Below are 22,646 nucleotides of genomic sequence, written 5' to 3'. Positions count from 1 at the left end.
CATCTCATAGGGGAACCATATCTTCTTACATCTATTCTTCTACTTATCAATTCTCCTTAGTGGGCTTACTCACCCCAAGTAAACCATGATCTCAAGGGTAGCAGAGGCTCTCTCTGTGGCCCCAGCTCCCAAGCCTGACCTTCAGTTAAGTACTTAAGGAGAGACAATGCCTGACTCTGTAAATGGCCCCTGTATCCCTGAGCTCTGGTGATCGTCACTATAACCCACTGTAACCCGGATAAAATAAAATACCATGAGGAGGGCCAATCCTACCCTGTCCTACACTCTCCTCTCAGCCTGAGACCCTAAGCTGTCATTCCCTTTCCACCCAGGGAGTGGGCACCCAACAGGCCAGGCAGGCAGGCTCCCCTAGAGGCTGAGATCCAGAGAAAGAAACAACAGGGAATGATAACGGAGAACCTCAAAGATGAGCCAACAGGGGTAGAGGAGCTTAAAACGGTTTCCAATCTTTATACTCAAAGGTGTGGCAGAGTTTATTTTGCTAAAGCCATTTTACTAAGAAAAAGAAGAAAAATTTGGATAGTGGGTCTCTTCTTCCAATGAAGAAAATGCAAAAACAGGAAAAAAAGGAGAATGGAACCAAAAACAAACACAAAACAACAACAACAATGGCAAAAACTACCCAATACAAAATTAACTGCATGCTGGAAGCAATAAAATCAGAATCAGTGCTGCAGAAAACTAAATTTATGGGACAGAAGATAAATTTGAGAAACAATGAAAGAAGCAGAGAGAGAGAATGAATGGAGCTGAATACAGTGGCAAAATGATAACATGGAGGTCAGAATAGAACTCAGGATAAAGAGACAAAGTTCAAGGATGCTTCTGAAGTGAAAAAGACCAGAAATTGCTTAAGAACAGGGCTACCCACATTTCAGTTACCCTGAGCAAAGCCCAGACTCCCATCAAGTCATAGTCTGGTTTTTCTTTTTTAATTCAAAAATAAAGACTCAGAGAAGTCTCTGAGGAAAAAGTGAAAGAAAACCCCAGATAAGGCATAAAATTAGGGATACACCTATTAATTCCACCCACCAAAATAGCAGCAGCAACAACAACAACAAAAATCAAGTTAAGACCCAAGAAATTAAAACACCACTAAATTGCCATGGATAGCTAAAAAGAAATGCAAGTATTCTGAATCTGTAAAACGTACCAACAACCAGTTATGTGCTCTACACGCGGCTCTCGAGAATGCTTCAAATCACTGGCATAGGAGTAAGAGAAGAATCTCAGAACAAACCAGCTGTGGCTGAAGTGAACAGGTGACAGCAAAGCAACCAGCTCTCAAGAAGCCAGGCAGTGCCTCGATGCATTAAGTTACTCGTCCCCTAACCACTGGGAGAAGGGCCGAGGCTGCTCATCTCCCTCCAGCAGCCTCCAGCCCTCCACATGCCTCTGGCTCCTATTATGGGCTGAACTGTGTCCCCCCAAAAGTTCAAATCCTGACTCCTGGTCCCACGAATGTGAACTAATTTGGAAACAGGGTCTCTGAAGATGTAATGAGTTAGTATGAGGTCATACTGGAGTACAGCAGGCCCGAATCCAATGTGACTGTTGTCATAAGAAGAAGGACACACAGACACAAGGGAAAAGACAACCATGTGTAGACGGAGGCAGAGACAAGAGTGATGCAGCTAAAAGCCAAGGACAACCAAGGATTCCGGCAAGGAAGGAGTCTCCCCAACGGATGTGAGAGAAACCAACACCTTGCTGACACCCTGATTTCAGACTCGTAGCCCTAAAGCTGCGAGACAAACTTCTATAGTATTGAGCTACCCATGATGAAGATGACAGCCCCTGGAAACGAACGCAGCACCCATCCTCCCAAACCTCTGCAGGTGGACAAGTGCCCCAGCCACTTGCTGCAAGATCCCAGGTTAACAGTGTGATGTCTCCTGCGGGAAGCCGGGCAGCGGTCTTGGCCTCCCACTCAACCCCAAGCAAACAGCTACACAGCCTCAGGGCTCTGCATCCAGCTCCTTCCTTCACCCTCCAAAGTCTGAGTACCTTCTCTAAACACTCCTTCCACCTTCTGCCCCAACTGCAACTGGCTCTCTCCCTCAGAGCACTACTTTCTTGCAGCCTTCTCAAGGGGAGGCTGTTTCCCTCTCTTGGCCCACATCTCTAAGGGCGAGGAGGTGTGGTTAGTGTCCTCCTTGCTCTTCTCAGTCCCCTTCAGAACCCTCCCTCTGCCTCCCACGCCATCAGATGTCTTGCCCCAAGCCCAATCCCTCCCTGGCACCATCATTTCCCAGTCCTTTCCCCACCACCACCGCCAGCTCACTGCACGCCTACTTGCCAGCCCTAACTTCTATGCATTTTGGAACATATTGAGCTATACTGTTATTTTCTCTCTGAAGTTCCAAACTTAATGAGTTTTACAGTACTGAAAACATCATTAATATGCCAATTTTATTACCTAATATCACCTTTGAAAATATCTGCCAATGAAATGGCTTCTCAGCCAAGAAAAACGTGCCCCTCTGCTGAGTGTTTCTTCAGTGGACTGGATTAGCTCTGATCTCTCATAACTGTATCAAAAAGTTTGCGATTCAGTGAGTTCCCTTTAGTAAAATTTACAACATCCACTGATATTTCAATACAAGCATGAGATTCAGCAAAATGTCATAGAATGCCAAAGCTTGGGAATAGATGTATAAAGCGCTGGACCCAAAACAGACTTTCACAGGTGGAAACTTTTGGTTTTTACATAGTAACATCAGGTTTTCTGATCATACTGGTATTCCAATCACTTTGTAATCCTTCACAGTCTTTTCCACTTTTGAATTGTCTTGCCCAACAATGCATTCTTCCAGTTCTGTAAGTCCTATCTAATCAGTTGTCTGGGAGGTTAAATTAACCCCACAGAGCAAGCATTGTGTGCAATCATCTTGCCACACATACCAGACAAAAACTAAAAACGCTGTCATACTGGTGCCCCCTCAAGAAGACAGAAAACTATACAAGCATGAACCAAAAATCCTACATTCTAAATGTTCCACAGGGGACAATTGATGATACAGTGTGCTAACTTTAAAGTTTAAATCATCAGCTGATTATTCAAAACATGCATTCCATATCCAGAGATACTGAAGGAATAGTTTCATAAGCAGCTAGATCTACAGCTGCTTTATACCTTTAATGATAAAATCCTTTCTTATGAAGAACTGCAGAATGACTAAGAAAATGTGCCAATAAGTCTGTCTTCTTTCTTCCTTTGATTAGGGGGGCTTATTGACAGGTTCAGCGTGCTTTGTTGGTTCCACTTGTCCTTTTAATTTTGAAGGTTAAGATTTCCTTTGCAAGAATTATAAATAATGTATTGGACTCTTTCCATTTTAATTGAGTTTTGAACATATGATAAAAATTTAATCTTCATTATGAAGTACGCACTTTTTTTATTAGACTACATTTCAGGAAAAACAGTTCAGGCAAAGTGAAAACCCTGCTGATTGAAGAGTCAACATTTTTCTTAACATTGTCAATATTTACACTTCCAGATCCAGCAGCTGAACTTGAACATGCCTTTGTTCTTTTGATTTCAAATTTATTATTTTTGCATTTTAAGGGCAATTTGGACTAGTTAAATTAAAACAATACAATTGTCATACACTGGAAAAATGTCTCTCCCAATAACAATTTTTCTGAAACCCGTGGCATTTTGGCAGCCTGCAGAAGAAATTCTTCCACCCCTCACATCGCCAACAAGCTGTGAATTATGTTTATGGTAGATTTAACTGCACAGTGGTAACCCTCCCAACGTGAAGGTCAAATCGGCACTGTACAGATGTGATGCTGGTGAGCAGATGACCAGATAGCATATTTGTGACCAAGCCATGCATTCATCACGTGAGCGTAGCACAGCTCAACTGCCAATGCGCTAAGTTCTTGCAGAGGATCCAGGAGACCTACTTTAATATTTTCTATTCCATTAGATTTTACTTCTTAAAAAATGTTTTTCATATGAACAAAGGACTTGAATACACATTTCTCCAAAGATACAGTAACGGTCAGTAAACACATGAGAAGATGCTCAACATCATTAATCATTAGGGACACAAATCAAAACCACAATGAGATACCACTTCATACATACTAGGATGGCTAGTATCTTTTAAAAATAGGAACAACAAAAGAAAAATAGAAATGGGTAGGGATGTGAAGAAATAGGAACCCTCGTGCCTTGCTGGGGGTAATGCAAAATGGTGTAGCAGCTGTAGACAAGTTTGGCAGCTCCTCAGAATTTTTAAACACAGGATTTCCAAATGACCTGAGTATTCCACTTATAGTACATATACAGAGAACTGAAAACAGGGGTTCGAACAGGTGTCTGTATACCAGTTTCTCAATGTGAATAAAAGATTATTCACAACAGACAAAGGTGGAAACAACCCAAGAGTCCAACAGCAGATGAACAGAAAAACAAAAACACATTAGTACATACAACGGAACATTATCCAGCAGTGAAAGGAATGAAGTTTTGATACACATATGACATGGATGAACCCTGAAGATACTATATTGAGACACAAGCATATATGTTTGTATATTATATGATTTTGCTTGTATGAAATACCTAAAGTAAGCAAATTCATAGAGAGGGAAAGTAGATTACCGGTTACCAGGGATTGGGGAAGAGTGAAAGTAGGGAATGGGGAATTATTGTTTAAAGGATGCAGAATTCCTTTTGGGGATAATGAAAACTTTCATTAACGGATGGTGGTGACGGTGGCACAATATTGTGAATATAACTGGTATCACTGAATTGTACACACAAAAAAAGTGGTTAAAATGGGAAATCTTGCGTTGTGCATTTATTACCACAATAATTATTTTTTTTAATGCTTTTTATGACCTACTAACTTGAATTCAAGGCACAATAATTGGTTGCAAGCCACAGTGTGAAAATAGGTTTGGGATTGGGTTTGGGGCTGTGGCTGGAGCTGAGGGGACCAACCCTTTGTGCATCCCACTCCCTCCCCTCACCTCTTCACACTCAAGCCACTCTCCAGCTCGCGGAGGTGGATGACTTACTGGCTCCACCATTTATGCCCACTACTCCTCCCTCAGTGCTCACTTCTCTCCTTCCTGGCCGAGGACCTACAGTCCAGATCCGCAACTGCTCCCTGACAAACACGCTTCGCTCCTGTGCCTAACTACTACTCTGACCTATACTTCTAAAAAAAAATACACTCATCTTCTTAAACACAACTAGCCACTTCCCTTTCCCCTGCACCCAAGTAACTGCACGTGGCTAGACAAAAGCCATATAACTGCTAAATGGATTCCTTTCTATTTTTAATTAACCCCAAATCCAAAACGGGCATTTAAGGCTGCTGGAAGATTCGACTAGGAAATTTACCTTTACACCCTCCAAAACTGTCTCTTTCATACCTTGTCCTCTCCACACTAAGACGAAGCCCCCACTCCCAGCCGACCACCCTTCCTGAGCTGTCACCATCAGGAGACACAGATGAGAACCAATGTGCCCCCACCACTCCCGGCCCTCCCACTTATGCAGTCCTAGCTCATCTCCCCGACACATCTTCCTCGTGGCCCCAGCCAGCACGAGACGTCTATCTTCTTTCACTTTCTATAGGGGTTTACGCCCCTCCTTGAGGACTAGAGCTTGGTCTTGTTCCCTGCTATACCCTCAATCCCAAAAATGCCCACCGTAGGCACTCAAGAAGTATTTGCCAACTAATAAGACTACCTAATATACTTAATGATGGACAGGTTGATAATATAATGTAACTAAAATCAAAGAAAAGTTTCAAGTCTTAAAATAAATCATTTTTGGATAAAATAGAGCTGTGCCTTCCAGAACAGCCAGAAGATCCTGCTCTTTATTGGGGAAAATATAATTGAGCAATGCTCATGAAATATTTAGATAAAACACTTACAGAACTAAAAACAGAATATCTACATTCTAAATCACAATAAAAGGAGAAAAATAAGTATTAATACATTAAACATCAAAAGGAAAACAGAAAACAGATGAAGCATTCAAAACAGAAGCAATGTATGACAGAAAGTGGATGATATGAGCAGTAAATGTCAACTGTTCAATTCCCTTATTTTCAAAACATGCAAAAGTATTACTGAATATTATTCAAAATTAGAATTATTGATCAATTTTTTTAAAAAAATTTAAATTTTAAAAAATTAAAAAAAAAAAAACCAAGCCAAAATGAAACAGAAAAGCTGTAAAAAGAGACCTAGAAAAGAGAGAGAAAGAAACAGACAGAATGGACAAAGATATAAGAATCAAACACAAATTCAAGCAAAACGAAAGCAGTACTGGTAATGACAGCAAAGTGTCATTTAAAGTAAAGAAATACTCATTCAAATTTTAAAAATACTATACTGATGAATGTGTGATTAATAATGAACAAAAGCAGCATTGATCCTTTATCCTCCAAATAACAAAGCAACAAAATACATGAATCTAAAATTTTAAGAATGTATGTTATGCTTCCATAAAAAGTTCATCTCTACAAAAGTAGAGATAAACTTTAAAGACATTCAAGGTGAAACAGAGAAACCATTTGTGGTTGGAGGCTGTGGTTCATCACTCAGTGAGGAGGTAGGAATCCAATTCGGATTAAAAGAATACGTAACACTAGGTGCAATGAAAGCGCTAGGTGGAATGAGACAGCATTAAGAGATATTTACGAAAAGCTTGCATTTGCAAATTTAGTGCACACTTTTACAAACACCTGTGAAATCATTACAGTAAAAAACATGAAGCCACAAAGAATGTCAGCATGATTTGCAAAAATGTAAAGATCTCTGAAACTCAAGAGTGTGAGCCCAAAGGAAAACCTGTTCCAGGACTCCTCCTCCCAGCCTGCACCGGGTCAGCCCTGACTCCAGCATCCAGTGGCTGAGTCAGGGGCGGAAGGGCCAAGAGGCTCCGTGTCTAACCAACTACAGGAAAACTAGAAATTAGTAACAGATGCCTAAAAAACAAACAAACAAACTTGGGCATTTGGAAACTGAAAACACGCACTGGCCTAAATAACTGGTCCAAGAAGGAAATTAAGAATACAACAATGGTCTAAACAATCAGGATAAGGACCACGATCATGTGTCAAGACAAATAAAAGGAAGCAAGAGAAATAATAGGAGGAAAATTAAATTCAGGAAACTCATCTCTTTCACAAAAAAAAAAAAAAAAGAAAGAAATTAACAAACAAGAATCCATCCTTAAAGAAAACAGAAGGAAGAAAATACAGTCATATACAGATCAGAAAGTAAAAAAAAAAATGCAATGTATTAAAACCCAAATAGGACAAAAGAAGACAATTTTTTTCTATGCATAATCAAGGAAAACACCAATATATAAAAATGTAACAAAAGAAGTGGGGTATAAGGATTGTTTAATCGTATGTAAATTGTATGGTTAACCTATATAGTTCCATGGTTTTCAAACTGTGGGTCCCCTGGCCAGAAACAGCAGTTTCACCTGGGAACTTGCAAGAATTGTGAGCTCCCCAGCTCCACCTAATCTACTAAATCAGAAGCTCTGGGAGTGGGATCCCCCAATATATGCTTTAGAGATCCCTCAGGGACTCCATCGCACACTCAAATTTGAGAACCACTGACCAAGTCCCAACCGCCGGCCTGCTCATCAGAATTGCTAGGGGGAGTTTTTTAAAACTCTAGATGTCTAGGTTGCACCCCTAAACCACTTAAAACAAAATCTCAGGGAGCAGGAAGGTCTCAGCATTGTTTGAAGCTCCTGGGTATTTCCATAGTTGATAACTGCTGCTCTCAACTTTTGTCTTTACAATTATTGTTCCTCTTTGATATTTTCAGAACAAAAAAAATGAGAGAAAAATGCTTTTAAGAATCATGTTTATTTACTTCCTGGAGGCTGGAGAATATAATCAGTGATATAATCAGTTACTGAAAATGCCATAATCCTAAAGGCTCAGTTCCTAGCTGGAAGCTGGACCTGATGGATGTTTTCTGCCTTTTAAAAGCCTATTATTTTTTTCTCTCCAAATATCCAGAAACCCTTCTAAAACATTGATTTTAGCATTTTTTTTTTCCACAATGCATTGTTGAAAGGGGGACAAGATGTGGGCTAAAAAGCATTTTAATTACCTTCATCAAAGAATGACCTCATTGTTTTAAACTGCATGTTACTGGCTACAAGAATCTATATTTGACCAAGTGTGGTGAGAACTATCTTTGATTTGATGTTCTCAGTATTTTACTGAAGATGTGCTTTGAATATTCTATTTAAGGTTATCAAAGTACTTCACACCCAAGTGGTTTGCTCAGCCTCCTTGACAGAAAATGGCTGACAAGCAAGACCCTCAGCTTCTCACAGGGCTCTACCCTGCTTCAGTGCTAAGAAAGTCAAGAACAGGTCAGCGCATGAAGCTCCACCGTCACCAATGTTCACGGAGCCACACTATGTGCTTCCATTCATGGTAAGCGTCCAACCCTCTGCTATTATCCCCACTGAGCAGACCAGGCAACCGATAGAGCCCAGCTGTTTGCCTTGGGTCCCTCACGCTGGACAGCTATGGGGTCACCATTGGCACTCACCTCCGCCCAGCCCCAGAGCCTGAGCCCTGAACTAGAACGCAGTCTCGCCAATGCAGGGATTTTGCATCCTGTGAGCTGGAGAAGCACCAGAAGAGGCCAAGGCTGGACGTGAAGCTTCATTTTCTAGTTCTAGGTGCACTCACCCACCGGGCATGAACACACAGACAGGAAGGTCACGCATTACGCAGAGGACACAATGCTAACCCAACTCCCGAAAGGCCCTGTGGGGGGTGACCCACTGATCTGACATGTGCATCACAGGGCAAAGTCAAGAAAAAAACAGAACGAGGACAACCACAGAAAACAACCAAGGCCACACTCATCCAGAACATCCCACCTTACGGTGAAAGCAAGAGTAGCCTCTAAGACTGCAAACAGAGGTGGGGGTTCAGCGCACACGCCACATACTGCCCTTGATCGGTCCTCACTCGCAAAGGGGAGGATTCCCCTGGAGGACAGCTGAGCATGCTCGATGACAGAGCACTGCCACCCACACAGTCTCATCCGAGCCTCAGGTCGCTCACTGTCAGGTAGGAGCGACCGTCTCCAGTTCACAGATGCGGGCACAGGCTCTGAGACACCGAGCGACATGCCCCCGACCACACGGCTAGCACAGCTCTCCCGGACAGGGAAGCCCCGCTGAATTGCCACCAGCAGGCCGAGGAGCCGAGGCGTCTGGGCTTCATGCAACCCGAGGAGACTGGGGAGGGGACCAGGAGAAAAATCATTATGATTTTAAATCTTATATACGGATTGCTTAGATAGGGATCTAAAATTGAAGTCCTTTCAAAAGAACTTATTTTTCCTGATACATTTTTCTAAATTCTTGAGCGCTTTTACCACTCTTGCTAGCATCACCTCTGACCATCCCTGATAACAGAATTTTATGCGTTATACAAATCAGTGATTTTTACAGGTTTGGGTGCTGTTATGGGCTGAACTGTGACCAACCGAGTTGAAGTCCTAAGCCCGGGTGCCTGTGAATGGACCCTTATTTGGAGATAGGGTCTGTGCGGACATAATCAAGTTAAGATGAGTTTATACTGACCAGGATGGGCCCTAGTCCTACGTGGCAGGTGTCCTTATAAGAGGAGAAGGAGGCAGGGACACAGAAGGCCATGTGAAGACGGAGGCAGAGATGGGGAGAAATGCTGCCTGAGCCAAGGAACGCCCGGGGCCACCGGAAGCCAGAAATCCCAAGGAAGGATTCTCCCCTGGTGCCTCCATAGGGAACGTAGCCTTGCAGAGATGCTGATGTTGGAATTCTGCCTCCAGAACTGTGAGACAAGAAGTTCCTGTTGTTTTAAGCCCCCTAGCTTGTGGTATGTGAAGGCAGCCCAAGGAAAGTGTGAGGGGTACCTTCCAAGGATAGATGGTTGTACATTTGCAATATAAAAAGAGGAACAAAAACTAAGAGAGCAAATTAAGTTAACAAAGGAAAAACATACCATGATGACACCTATGTTCCAACTTCACAGCCCCTCAGAAATAGTCTTCAGCCATGAAATGGGTAAGGTGAATGTGATCAAAGAGCAAACCACTTATGCCAGTTTGTATTTATTATGTCCCCCTGAAAAAGCCATGCTCTTTGACACAATCTTGTGGGGACAGATGTATTAGTGTTGATTAGATTGGAATCCTTTGATTGAGTGTTTCCATGGAGATGTGACTCAATCAACTGTGAGTGAAACATTTGACTGGATAATTTCCATGGAGGTGTGGCCCTGCCCATTCAGGGTGGGTGTTAACTGGATCACTGGAGTCATAAAGAGTTCACAGACAGAAGACTTCAGAGCAAGTGAGAGTGACATTTTGGAGGAGCTGCAGCTTACAGAGACATTTTGGAGAACACAACCCAGGAGCAAGCAGATGCCTAGAGAGGAACATCGTGGGAGAAAGCCATTTTGAAACCAGAACTCCAGAGCAGATGCCAGCCACGTGCCTTCCCAGCTAACAGAGGTTTTTCAGATGCCACTGGCCATCCTTCAGTGAAGGTACCCAATTGTTAATGCCTTACCTTGGACACTTATGGCCTTTCGGGCTGTAACTCTGTAACCAAATAAAACGCCTTCATAAAAGCCAATCCATTTCTGGTATTTTGCATAACGGCAGCATTAGCAAACTGGAACACCACTCAAATCTGCCTTTGCCTACAAATCCGGCTCTAGAACTATTGGGAAAATGGCTGAAACTTTATCAGAGAAGGAAAGACTGCTCTATATAACAGCCCTTGGATTTAAACACTATAAAATACACGTACTCCAAAGTCCTTTCAATGAACATCTACAGGTAAAGGCACTTGTCCCTATAGTAAAACCCAGATCCCTGGCGGGAGACTTCCTTCCACCTAAACAAAACTTGAACAGCATCCAGAGATGTTACATCTAAAGCACGCTCCCCAGATTCTGGAATGAGATCTCCAGTTTAACGGCAAAATACTGAAGACAGTGGCATCAGATTTCCTTAATCTCATTCTTTCAACAAATCTCATAAAAGGCATATGGTTCCCTCTTCCCAATCATTCCCCAAAGTCCAGTGTTTGTAGCTGTAAGAACAGTGCGTCTTCGGTGCTGCCCAAGAGTGCGATGTGGGAAAGTAAAGCAACACGAGCCCTATGGGGAGTAATGTGGTGGCATCCATCCAAATTAAACTGCACACCAACTTCTCTGAGGATATTGCTGCAGAACTGTTCATAACAGCAAAACACTGCAAACAACCTCCCAGTCCGCAAATACAGGGCTGCTTAAATTACAAAATGGTCATGTGGTAAAAAAGAATGAGGTGGTTCTATATGCACTTACATGGAAGGTACATGGGGGTGATAAGCAAAGAGCAAATGAAAAAAAGAAAAAAAATAGAAGGGCGGACAGTACTGCCCCTAGAAAGGGTATTACCAAGATGACCATCAGGGAAGGGAACCAAGAGACTGGGGCTCAGGGCTGGCAGGAGACTGATTTTATACTGAGTCACTAAAAATTCCTCGCCTCCCTCACTCACCACCTCTGACTACTCCCTCCATAATGCCTGTCCCTTCCCCATCTTCTATGTCCACTGTCCTGACCTTGTTCACATCATTCTGCTGCTTAAAAAGTACCCCAGGCCTAACAAACTTAACATGGCATTCAAGAGCCTTGTTCTGGACGCAGCCTTTTCCAACACCACTGAATTTATGGTTTTATATTAGAATCAAAGCCCTGACACCAACCCTCCCGAACCCCATCCCAGGCTCGTTTAATAAGCCTGTGGGGAGACCTGGACATCAGTATTTTAATTTAATAATTGTCCAGGTAAGTTCTAAATAATGAACAGTATAAAAGTATGCCAATATGTGCATATAAGCACATATGTTCCACATATGATCTATATGCATAGAGTATAAGGATATATGTGTCAACAATAGGTTGGCAGACATTAGCAGAATCATATGCAGCTTAAACATTTCATATGTATGGGGCAATTCTTAAAATACATGGTTATATTTTCTATACTACCCACCAATTTTCCTCCTGGTCACTCCCAAATCCACTAAAATAGACTCTTCCTTACCCAACACTCTTGGGGTAACAACCCCAACACCCCCAATCTGCTCTTGTTGGGGCCACCAAGGTCTCCATGTTGCCAAAGGTCCCCTCTCAGTCCTCAGTTTCCTTGACTGACTAACATCATCTCACCTAGTCGTACGCCTTCCTCCCAGGCACCGGGCTTGCCTGCCTTCCTGGATGTTTTTCCTTCTCCCTCACTTGGGCTTTGCTGGTTACTCCTCGCCTCCGAGACCTCTAAATATGTGAGAGGTGCCAGCACCCACCTCTCAGATCCCTCTGATGACCTCATTCATCATCCCCTTCATGTTAAATATCATCTAAAGCTAAAGACTTCCACATTCAGTCGCTAATCCAGATCCCTCCACTGAGTTCCATGTACAGAGACCCAACTTCCCACTCAACATCACCATCTCACACTTCAATGGCCCAAAATCAAAGTCCCAATCTTCCACATACCCACTTCTCCCACTCTTTTCCCCAACTCAGCCCATGGAACTTTCCTTCCACTTGCTCAGGCCAAAAAACTTCAACTCATCCTGACTCCACTCTTTCATGCATCAAATACAGTCTGTCCTAAGTTCCACTGCTTTAAAAAGATCCAGAACCCAGCCTTCAGGAGCACAGGATTCTGCTAACTGGTTTCTCAGCTTCTCTCCTTGCCCAGCCACAGTCAATTCCCAACAGAGGAGCCAGAGTGACGCTGTTAAAGCCGGGGTCTCATCACGTTACTCTACTCCCCTGCTCACATCATTCCAGGGACACCCCACCCCCATTTACAGCAAAGTTCTCACAGTGGCTGCTCCATTCCCTGCAAGCCCAGTCACCTCTGATGGGGTAAAGGGCGTACAGGGAGGAGAGAGAAAGGGTAAGAAAGGAAGTAGAAGGGAGGGGAGGAGACGGGGTAGAAGAAGACGGAGGTGGAGGGAGGAAGGAAAGCAAAGGCAGTCAGTTAGGATAAAACCATATTTAAAAAATGCTTCATCCTTCTCTTGAGTGAGGCTCATTGCTAGATTAAAGGCAAAAAAGAAGTGTTGGAGGAGAATAAAAACATTTGGCTTTGTTAATGCCCAGAGTTACAGTACTGTAAGGCACATTGTTTTGGTGGATTTGAAAAGAACACTGGGACTGGACACCCAGACTCGTGTTCTGCTTTGCTTGTTTCTCTTCTTAGGAGCATGTGCAAAGGCTGGAGTCAGTCAATGACCAGGTTCAAATTCCACGTCTGCCCCTGAGCAGCTTTGGGAAAATTATGTGTCCCTTCTCAGCATCGTTTCTTCCTTACTAGGAGCACCCACCAGGTTAATGTGCGAATTATATTAAATTAAGGAAAGACCACAGGCCATACCTGTTACTCAGTGAGGCCCCACGAGGGAGCGATGTGCCCGTCATTTCCAGCCGGCTCTCATCCTCCTGCAACTTCCCTCCCTCATGATTTTCCTCTAAATGCTTCACATCAGTTTGAAAGATATCAACATCATTTACTGTCTGCCTGTCCAATTTCTAGGGATTTGAAACAAAGCCTATATTTACAACCCAATGATGCTCCTTCTTGTCTAGATGTGGTTCAATTCCCAACTATCATCAGATAATACACAGTCCAAGATTGTCTTAACAGTTCCATCTTTAAGGGATGAGTTAAATGTACATGAAAGACACCTTACAGAAAACAGGACTCATGAGCCTTCCTTCTTATCTCTGTATGCTAATATTAACAACCATTTCTGGGGGACAGGGGTGGGAGAAGGAGACCTTATTTAACAAAGGAACTCAGTTACCTTTTCCAGCCTTAATGACATCCTATGGATTCATTAATTAAGCACTGGGTAGAGGTTTTCCTCCCCTCTGTACATTACCTCTGTTGTAATCCCATCAGCCCACCAGGAGCAGAAGGCAGGCCAGTGGGTGGCTGCCCCGGGGAACACAATCTAGGTATGACTAGCACAAAGCAAAAGTCAGGCAGGGCAGGGCAGACCGGGGCGTGGGGGGGTGGGGGCGGGAACTGGGTGTGATAAGGCATCAGATACATGCCAAGATGGATACATGTCAATATGAGCCTCACAGTCACGGAGAAGTGCCGTATCCCTGGAACAGGGACATCCTTGCCAGTAAGTGGTGACCACACCTCTTGCCTGGGCCAATTAGGAGAAGCCAGGGAGACACTGGACACCCACTGCCCTGCACAGCATCCGCTGCCCGCTGTCAGCACGTGCTACGGGGCCAGCCACTTGCTAGTGGTAGAGGAAGAAGTCATCTCAGAGGATCCACAATTATGGTTCCATTATTCGATGTCGGCCAATTGTTGTTTAGAAAAGATGGGCATTAATGAGGATGGGAATCTCAGGGAAGGCATCGTGGCTGATGTGGAAACTGAACTTGGAAAAGTGGTGCAAATTAGGGAGAAGTGGAGAGTGGAGGAAAGGAAGTGCAGCGTGAGCACAAGCTCAGAGGCTGGGAGAACAGGGGGATAAAACTACGGGAGAACCTTCAGATGATGAAGAAGTGTCAGGCCTGGTTTTGGAGCAGAGAAGTGGCCTGATGAGTGGGCAGGAGAGAAATCAAGATTTGAGCGCCAACTCCAAGACTGCTACAGGAAGACTGCCTGATAGAAAGGCAGGACAGGGGTGATAACTATTTCAAAGAGGAAAACATCTGAATTTAATGACCAACTTCCCTTGGCAGATGAAATTGATAATGAGTAGAAGATGGTACAAGGGTTTTTTTATATCTGGTGATCTGGAAAATAATAGGGGGAACGGTGTGTTTGCTGAACACTGACAGTGGGCCAGGTTGTGACAGACTCAGGACACTAAGCAACCCGAGGTGGGGCTGGGACTGAGGCCTCTCGGACCCAGAACCTCTGAGAAATAAGAGACAGGTTGGGGTAAAAACACAATGATATTCATTTTGGTCACACTGATTGCCAGTATGGTGTGAAGGGGAAGACCTGCATATAAAACACACTACTCCTCCCTCCAAAAAAAAAGGGGGGGGGGAGAAAGTTACTAGGGCATTTCTTTCAAAAACATGGTAAGTAATGATCCCTAATTTCATGGAGGGGCTAAATTAAAATACAGCTGAAATAAAGACTCTTGCTTTCTCACCTACAAAAGGTTAGAAGGAGTCTAGAGTCTACATCCTAGATGATCCTAAAAATACCTCAAACTCCAACGTTCCACATGTTTACAGACCCATTAATCTATTTACATGAAATGTGGATTCTTATTACAAAAATCTTCAATGTATAATTCTGAAGTAGAATTTTAAATTATTGCATTTCAAAATCACAGATTCTTATCTGCTCTGGCTGCACTAGCTGTATGTTATCAGAGTCACTATAAATAATCACCAGTTTTGCTTATGAAGTTTGCATAATTTGTAGAATCTGTCATTTTCAAAGCAACATTCCCCTCCATTGGTTCTAAAAATGGCAATGACTAAAAAAAGCAATAATCTTCTGATAAGTCATCCATATCCATCACACACACTCTGGACCTTTCAGACATCAACTCGTTTGGTCTATGAAGTAGTTCGTCAAAATAGCCCTTGACAGTACAAAGAAAAAGTCACCTTTGAAATGTTACCCTCTTCTCCCCTCCCTCCTTTCAGCCTACAACAGCTCTGTTATTTCCAAAAGCATGACACGTTTAAATGTAGATATTCAATCGGAGTTTGTACTTATCATAAATCTCATCGCACGTTATTACATTCCTCGAACTTCTTTTAAATGAGACCATAACTTAAAAAATTTAATCCTCCTTTCTACTTAGAATGGATTGTAATAGCCTGTTTATCCTGCTACTCCCTCAGTAATATTGCTGAAAGGCTCCCCACACTCCGCAAGAAAAAAGGCACATCTTTCTTGAAGACGGCTGGAATGTCTAGCCTATAGATCACAGACGGAAACACCCAGGAGCTCTAGGGCAGCTCTCCATGGGGAAGCAACCTCAAATGAGCTCCCTCTGCTACCTGGGGAACGAAATTCTCTTGGGAGGTGTCAAGGCAAAAAGTCCTTTGTGAAATGTACAAATATGGCCATAAGTAACATCCTTGGCAACAAGGCCTCTATCTGCCTGTATAAAACCTATTAGAAAAGGTGAATTAGCTGAATAAAGGCTGAAGCCCCCCTCCCAAAGAAAAAAAAAAAAAAGGAAAAGTTGCTTTATTGTATCTTTGCAATAAAGCAGGTGCACTCATGGAGAAGGTATCCCTTGTCATTATCCTTCCATGTTTCTATCTCAAGGCAAACCTATTTAGAAACGGACAAGATTGCAACATAGAGTCACTTATGCACACTGAAACCTGTAAGTTCTAGAATAGGTGTTCTGGTTTGCTAAAGCTTCTGTTATGCAAAATACTAGAAATGCATTGGCTTTTATAAGGGGGGTTTATTAGGTTGTAAACTTATAGTTCTAAGGCCATAAGCGTCCAAACTAAGGCATTAACAAGAGGGTACCTTCACTGAAGGAAGGCCGATGGCATTGGGAACAACTCTGTCGGCTCAGAAGGCACACGTCTGGCGTCTGCTAGTCATCTGCTCTAGGGTTGCATTTCAAAATGGCTTTCTCCAAAATATCTCTGGGCTTCTGTCTCTCTTAGCTTCTCTCAGCTCTCTGCTTGGTTTTCCTGGAGCAATTCTCTCTAAGTATCTGGGGGCCCTCTCTTAGCTTCTGCGGGGCAAACTCCAGGCTTCATCTCTTAGCTTACATCTCCAAACGTCTTTCTGTCTGCATCTCCAAGTATCTCCAAGCATCTGGGTCTGTGTGGACACTCAGCTCTCTTAAGGACTCCAGTGATCTAATTAAGACCCGCCAGAATGGGCGGGGTCACACCTCCATGGAAATGATCTAATCAAAAGGTCTCACCTACAGCTGGATGGGTCACATCTCCATGGAAACAACCTAATCAAAAAGTCCCACCCTAATCAAAAGACTGATAAGTCTGCCCCCACAAAACTGCATTAAAGACCAGGGCTTTTGTGTGGGGACATAATAGATTCAAACCAGCACAGTGGGCTACCCATAATTCTAAATAACCAATATCAGTCAGAAATACGTGATTATCATGCTTAGGTTTCCCACACCTAACCTGCCCCCTCCCCGCTCCCAACATTTGTGAAGTCAAACCGTGCCCAGTGTCATTACCAGAAGAGTTACATTTACATATCACAAAATATACACAAACACCTAGTCCAACAATGGTTGCTGCTCTAATAACAGGGCAAAGATATCCTGTACATGAGTAGGGTGGGAACGATGGGTCACCCCAGGCGTCAGAATCAAGCCTATATTGGTTTCCACAGGTCCCAAAATTACCCACTGCTGCTCAGGAGGGCAGGTCTGTGCTGTCCGAGGGAAGAAGGAAGTCCCCTGCTCTTTGACCATCTAAAATGAAGGGATAGTCAAAAGATTAGGGCAGACCCTGAGGATTCACAATGTTTGTCCCCTAAACCTGATGGATCAGACTCAGCAAAAATTCAACCAGGGCACCAATCCATGTGAGGCTAGAACTTTGTGACCCACAGGAGACATCTGTGCCATGGCACCCTGTCCGCTGCCTCTGCTGGCCGGGCACGTCACCTCCCTGACCTCTCCTATCCCAGCTCTGTCCCAGACACAGGCTTAGATGACCGGTAGACCCACATGCATGCCCCAACCCACAAGCTCAGGACCTCCAGCAGGAAGAGTCTGAACCCAGAAAGAAAGCAAGAAGGAAGGACATGGCATCCCAACAAGCCTAGAAAGTAGCACTGATGCAGATAAAGAAAAGAATCTATAGCAACTGTGTTTGAAATGGCAAAAACCGGGAACCAACCCAAATGTCCACATCCAGGAGAAAGGATGAGTTGATCGTGATGTATCCATACAATGGCATAACACTTGGTGTTCTGGTTTGCTAATGCTGCCATTTTGCAAAACATCAGAAGTAGATTGGCTTTTATAAATGGGGTTTATCTGGTTACAAAGTTACAGTCTTAAGGCCATAAAAGATTCCAAGCTAAGGTATCAACAAGAGTGCCTTCACTGAAGGATGGCCAATGAGGTCTGGAAAACCTCTGCTGTCTGGGAAGGCTTGTAGCTGGCATCTTCTTCCTTTGCTCCCAGGTTGTGTTTCAAAATGGCGTTCTCTAAAATGTCAGCTTTCAATGGCCGTCTTCAAAATGTCTCTGTAAGCTGCAGCTCCTCTTCAAAATGTCACTCTCAGTTGCTCGAAGGTCCTTCTGTCTGTGAACTCCTTTATATGACTCCAGTGATCTAATTAATACCCACCATGAATGGGTGGGGTAACACCTCCATGGAAATTATCCAATCAAACCTTTCACCCACAGTTGAAGAGTCACATCTCCATGGAAACAATCAAAGGACTCCAATCTAATCAACACTAATACATCTGCCCCTGCAAGAGTGCATTAAAGAATATGGCTTTTTCTGAGGGACATAATATATTCACAAACCAGCACAACTGGCAACAATAAAGGAGACAACTACTACAACACGCATCAACCAGAGGAATCTCGATATAAGCATGCTGGGTGAAAGAAGGCAGGTAAAATAAATTGATTCCCCTTCCACACCAAGCACGAAAATGCAAACTCATCTGTAGTGAAAGAAAGCAGATCAGCAAAGATGCAGGAAAGGAGGATTACAAAGGGCCATGAGGAAACATTTGGTAGTGATGGATATCTCCATTACTTGCATTATGGTGAGGGTTTCACAGGTGCATACACTGTCAAAACTCATTAAATTGTACATTTTAAATATGTGCAGTTTATTGTACTTCTTACAACTAAATTAACTATTAAAAAAAAACAATTTAGGGGAATGGGTGGAGGATATCAAGGAATTTGGTGTGATCAAGAACAAATATTTAACTTCTTTGTGCTTTGGTTTCTCATCTTTAAAATGGGGAGAATTAAATCTACTTGATAGGATTGTGGTGAAGATCCAACGACTTAATCCACAGAATCAGCTAGAACAGTTCCTGACATGGAGGAGTACAATAAATGACAGGTTTTAGTGTTACTGTAGTCGTGTGTATTACTATTATCTGGTCACTGTACCCAAGGCAACCCACCCGCGCCTCCTCTTTTCGTACAGCTCACACTCTCTGCGTTATTATCTACTGCTGTACAGACCACTAGCACTGCCCGAGAGCACCTGGCGGGTGGGACGAGACGTCACTAAGCCCATTCTGTGAGGTTAAGGGCTTCACGGAGAGGCTGCACCAGAACGGCGGCTTCTGGCATTGGACCTCTACCACTTATGTCAAATACCACACTAACTACTTTTTGCTTGCAGTGTACTTTGTCCAAATTTCACTTTGGCACTGTCACTGCTTAAGCTTTAAGAAATAACGCCTGTTAGCTTATGCCTTATACCGGTTTGTATATATTATGTCCCCCAGAAAAAGCCACGTTCTTTGATGCAATCTTGTGGGGCAGACATATTAGTGGGGATTAAGTTGGAATGTTCGGATTAGGTTGTTTCCATGGAAATGTGCCCCACCCAACTGTGGGTGATAACTCTGATTGGATAACTTCCATGGAGGTGTGGCCCCGCCCATTCAGCGTGGGCCTTGATTAGTTTACTGGAGCACTACATAAGCTCAGCCAGAAGGAACGAGCTTGCTACAGCCAAGAGGCACACTTTGAAGAACGCACAGGAGCTGAGAAGAGAGGAGCTGCAGATGAGAGACAGTTTGAAGATGGCCGTTGAAAGCAGACTTTTGCTCCAGAGAAGATAATAGAGGAAAAACACCCCAAGAGCAACTAAGAGTGACATTTTTGAGGAACTGCAGCCTAGAGAGGAACTTCCTGGGAGAAAGCCATTTTGAAAGCAGAACTTTGGAGCAGATGCAAGCCATGTGCCTTCCCAGCTAACAGAGGTTTTCTGGACACCATTAGCCATTCTCCAGTGAAAGTACTTGATTGCTGATGTGTTGCCTTGGACACTTTATGGCCTTATGACTGTAACTGTGTAACCAAATAACCCCCTTTATAAAAACCAATTCATTTCTGGTATTTTGCATAATGGGCAGCATTAGCAAACTGGAATACCCCTAAACACTCAAAATACCCAAAGTTGTCAGAAACTTATCAATACTTATTATATTTTAATATAATTACAACTCTCTTGAGAAACTCTTGTTTGACAGATACTGTGGGAGTCATCAAAACCTAGACACCAAGATTTCCTGAGTAGCCTAATGTCACCAATCAGATCTTCTCCCAATTCTAATACACAGAAATAAGGGTAAGAAATAGCTCTGTGTCATTTTGAATCTGAAGCATAATTCCAAAAAGACATGGACTTGCAAGATGACAAAGAACAGGAGCAGGTGAATTATCAGCCATTAAAAGATTACTGAATTATAATTCTTCCTATTTAAATACTGAAAGTTTTTAAATGGTCCACATTACTTTATACACATCAGGCTTCTAATTCTAACAATGATTTTCATCTTTTCACTGAGCCATATAAGAAACCAAATGATTCCATGTCCAACCCTCCTCCTAAAACTGAATTACCATATGGGAATAGAAGCTTCTGAACAGGAAACTTCAGAAGCTGAAGTGGAGATTCCAATTCCAGCCAAGACGGAGCAGCCCACTCCTCCCAGGTCCTCCCTTTTCCAACTACAACCCTGGAGAATAACACAACAGCACGCAAAGGAAGACACGAGGGTGGAAGAAGGCGAGGAGAGAAGAAGGCAGCAGGAGACAGGAGACTGCCTCGGGGACGCAGGGCTTGAGGAGTGCCGTGGCACCGAGTCCCCAGGTTTCCATACGGCCGCCCTAGACATCCCAGATGGGGTGCACAGAAGCCTCCAACCTGGAACCACCAACAGGCACAGAGAAGAAAAGTTCCAAGAAAAGTCTGTTTTGCCTTGCTAAAGGACCAGGAAAGGGTTCACTAACAGAACAGAGAACTTTTTTGACAATACCCGTGAGGAGCTGAGCTTCCACCCTCACCCTACAGTGCAAATGGGCCCTCTTCTTGGCCCACCTTGGTGCAGAGGCTTCACCCCCACTTGGCAACAGGTAGTTTTCCAGGTAGGGGCCAGCAGGGCCGAAAGGAAATGAACCACCACACAAACTGCAAGAAGTGTTTGAGCCAGTGTTCACCCTGCCAGGGGACTGTAGTGGGACTCGGCAGGGACTGGACATCCACCTCCACACAGACCTGCATCTACACCTTAATGGAGGACTGCCTGCGAGGAGGAGGATTAAACAGGGTCTCAAGTTTCACAACATGATACTCAAAATGTCCAGGATACACACGAAAATCACCTGGCACGCCAAGAATGAGGATTACAATTTGAATGAGAAAAGATTATCAACACATGCTGTGCCAGTTTGGACATATTATGTCCCCCAAAAGCCGTATTCTTTAACGCAATCTTGTGGGGTCAGATGTATTAGTGATGATTAGGTTCGAATCTTTTGACTGTTTCCATGGAGATGTGACTCAATCAACTGTGGGTGAAACGTTCAGTTAAATTATTTCCATGGAGATATGGACCCTTCCATTCAGGGTGCGTTTTGATTTAATCACTGGAATCCTATAAAAGAGCTAACAAACAGAAGGAACCCAGAGCAGCCGAGAGAAAACATTTTGGAGAGAAGCTAACAGCTGACACTTAGAGATGTTTGGAGATGTCTGGAGAAGCTAAGAGAGGACCCCAACACTTAGAGGTACAGACGCTGAAGAAGCTAAGAGAGACCCAGAGAAATTTTGGAGAAAGCCATTTTGAAATACAACCTGGGAGCAATGGACCAGCAGACACCAGCCACATGCCTTCCCAGCTGACAGAGGTGTTCTGGACGCCATTGGTCATTCTTCAGTGAAGGTGTCCTCTTGTTGATGCCTTAGTTTGGACACTTTTACGGCCTTAGGCCTATAAAAATTTGTAACCAAATAAACCCCCTTTATAAAAGCCAATCCATTTCTAGTATTTTGTATAACGGCAGCATCAGCAAACAGGAACACATGCCAACACTGAGATGATTCAGATGCTGGAATTATCTGACAAGAATTTTAAAGCACCCATCATAAAAATACATAAAAATACTGCAGCAATTATGAATGTTCTTGAAACACGATAGCTGAGGTGCTAGGGCTCTAAGTTATTTACAAGCAGGGTGACAGATTATTTTTCTTCCTTCAAACTTAGTATAACTATTTTTAGAAGTCCCAAACTTCTTCACATCAGGGATTAATGTCCTAAGGTCCCAAGATTTATGGACCAAGCACCTAAAAACTGAATTCAGATATTTACTGAGATCCTTCCACACACAAAGCATGCGCAGTTGCTCAGAGATGCTGACGTGAATGGCACATGATCCTGACTTTCCACTGAAAACCAAGAAGGCAGAGAGGCAGCTACAAAATCACCATATAGGGCATGCTGGGTAAGGATCCAAAATGAGGCAGAAATAAAACACTTTAGGAACACCCAGGAAAATAGAAAAAGTCTGCCAAGAGAATGTGAGAATGCTTACCTTATGGAGTGGGCCGCAGAAAG

The 22,646-nt window shown here is 43.3% G+C and overlaps 1 protein-coding gene across 2 annotated transcripts in view; it reads right to left on the bottom strand.

The window, feature by feature from the left end:
* Window positions 1–22,646, bottom strand: part of GRB10 (growth factor receptor bound protein 10) — a 221,562-nt gene that overhangs the window by 148,557 nt on the left and 50,359 nt on the right. The gene's annotated exons all lie outside the window — the stretch shown is intronic.

This window comes from Choloepus didactylus, chromosome 5 (assembly GCF_015220235.1).
Source record: "Choloepus didactylus isolate mChoDid1 chromosome 5, mChoDid1.pri, whole genome shotgun sequence".
NCBI lineage: Eukaryota > Metazoa > Chordata > Mammalia > Pilosa > Megalonychidae > Choloepus > Choloepus didactylus.
This window is presented reverse-complemented; position numbering and strand designations above follow the sequence as displayed.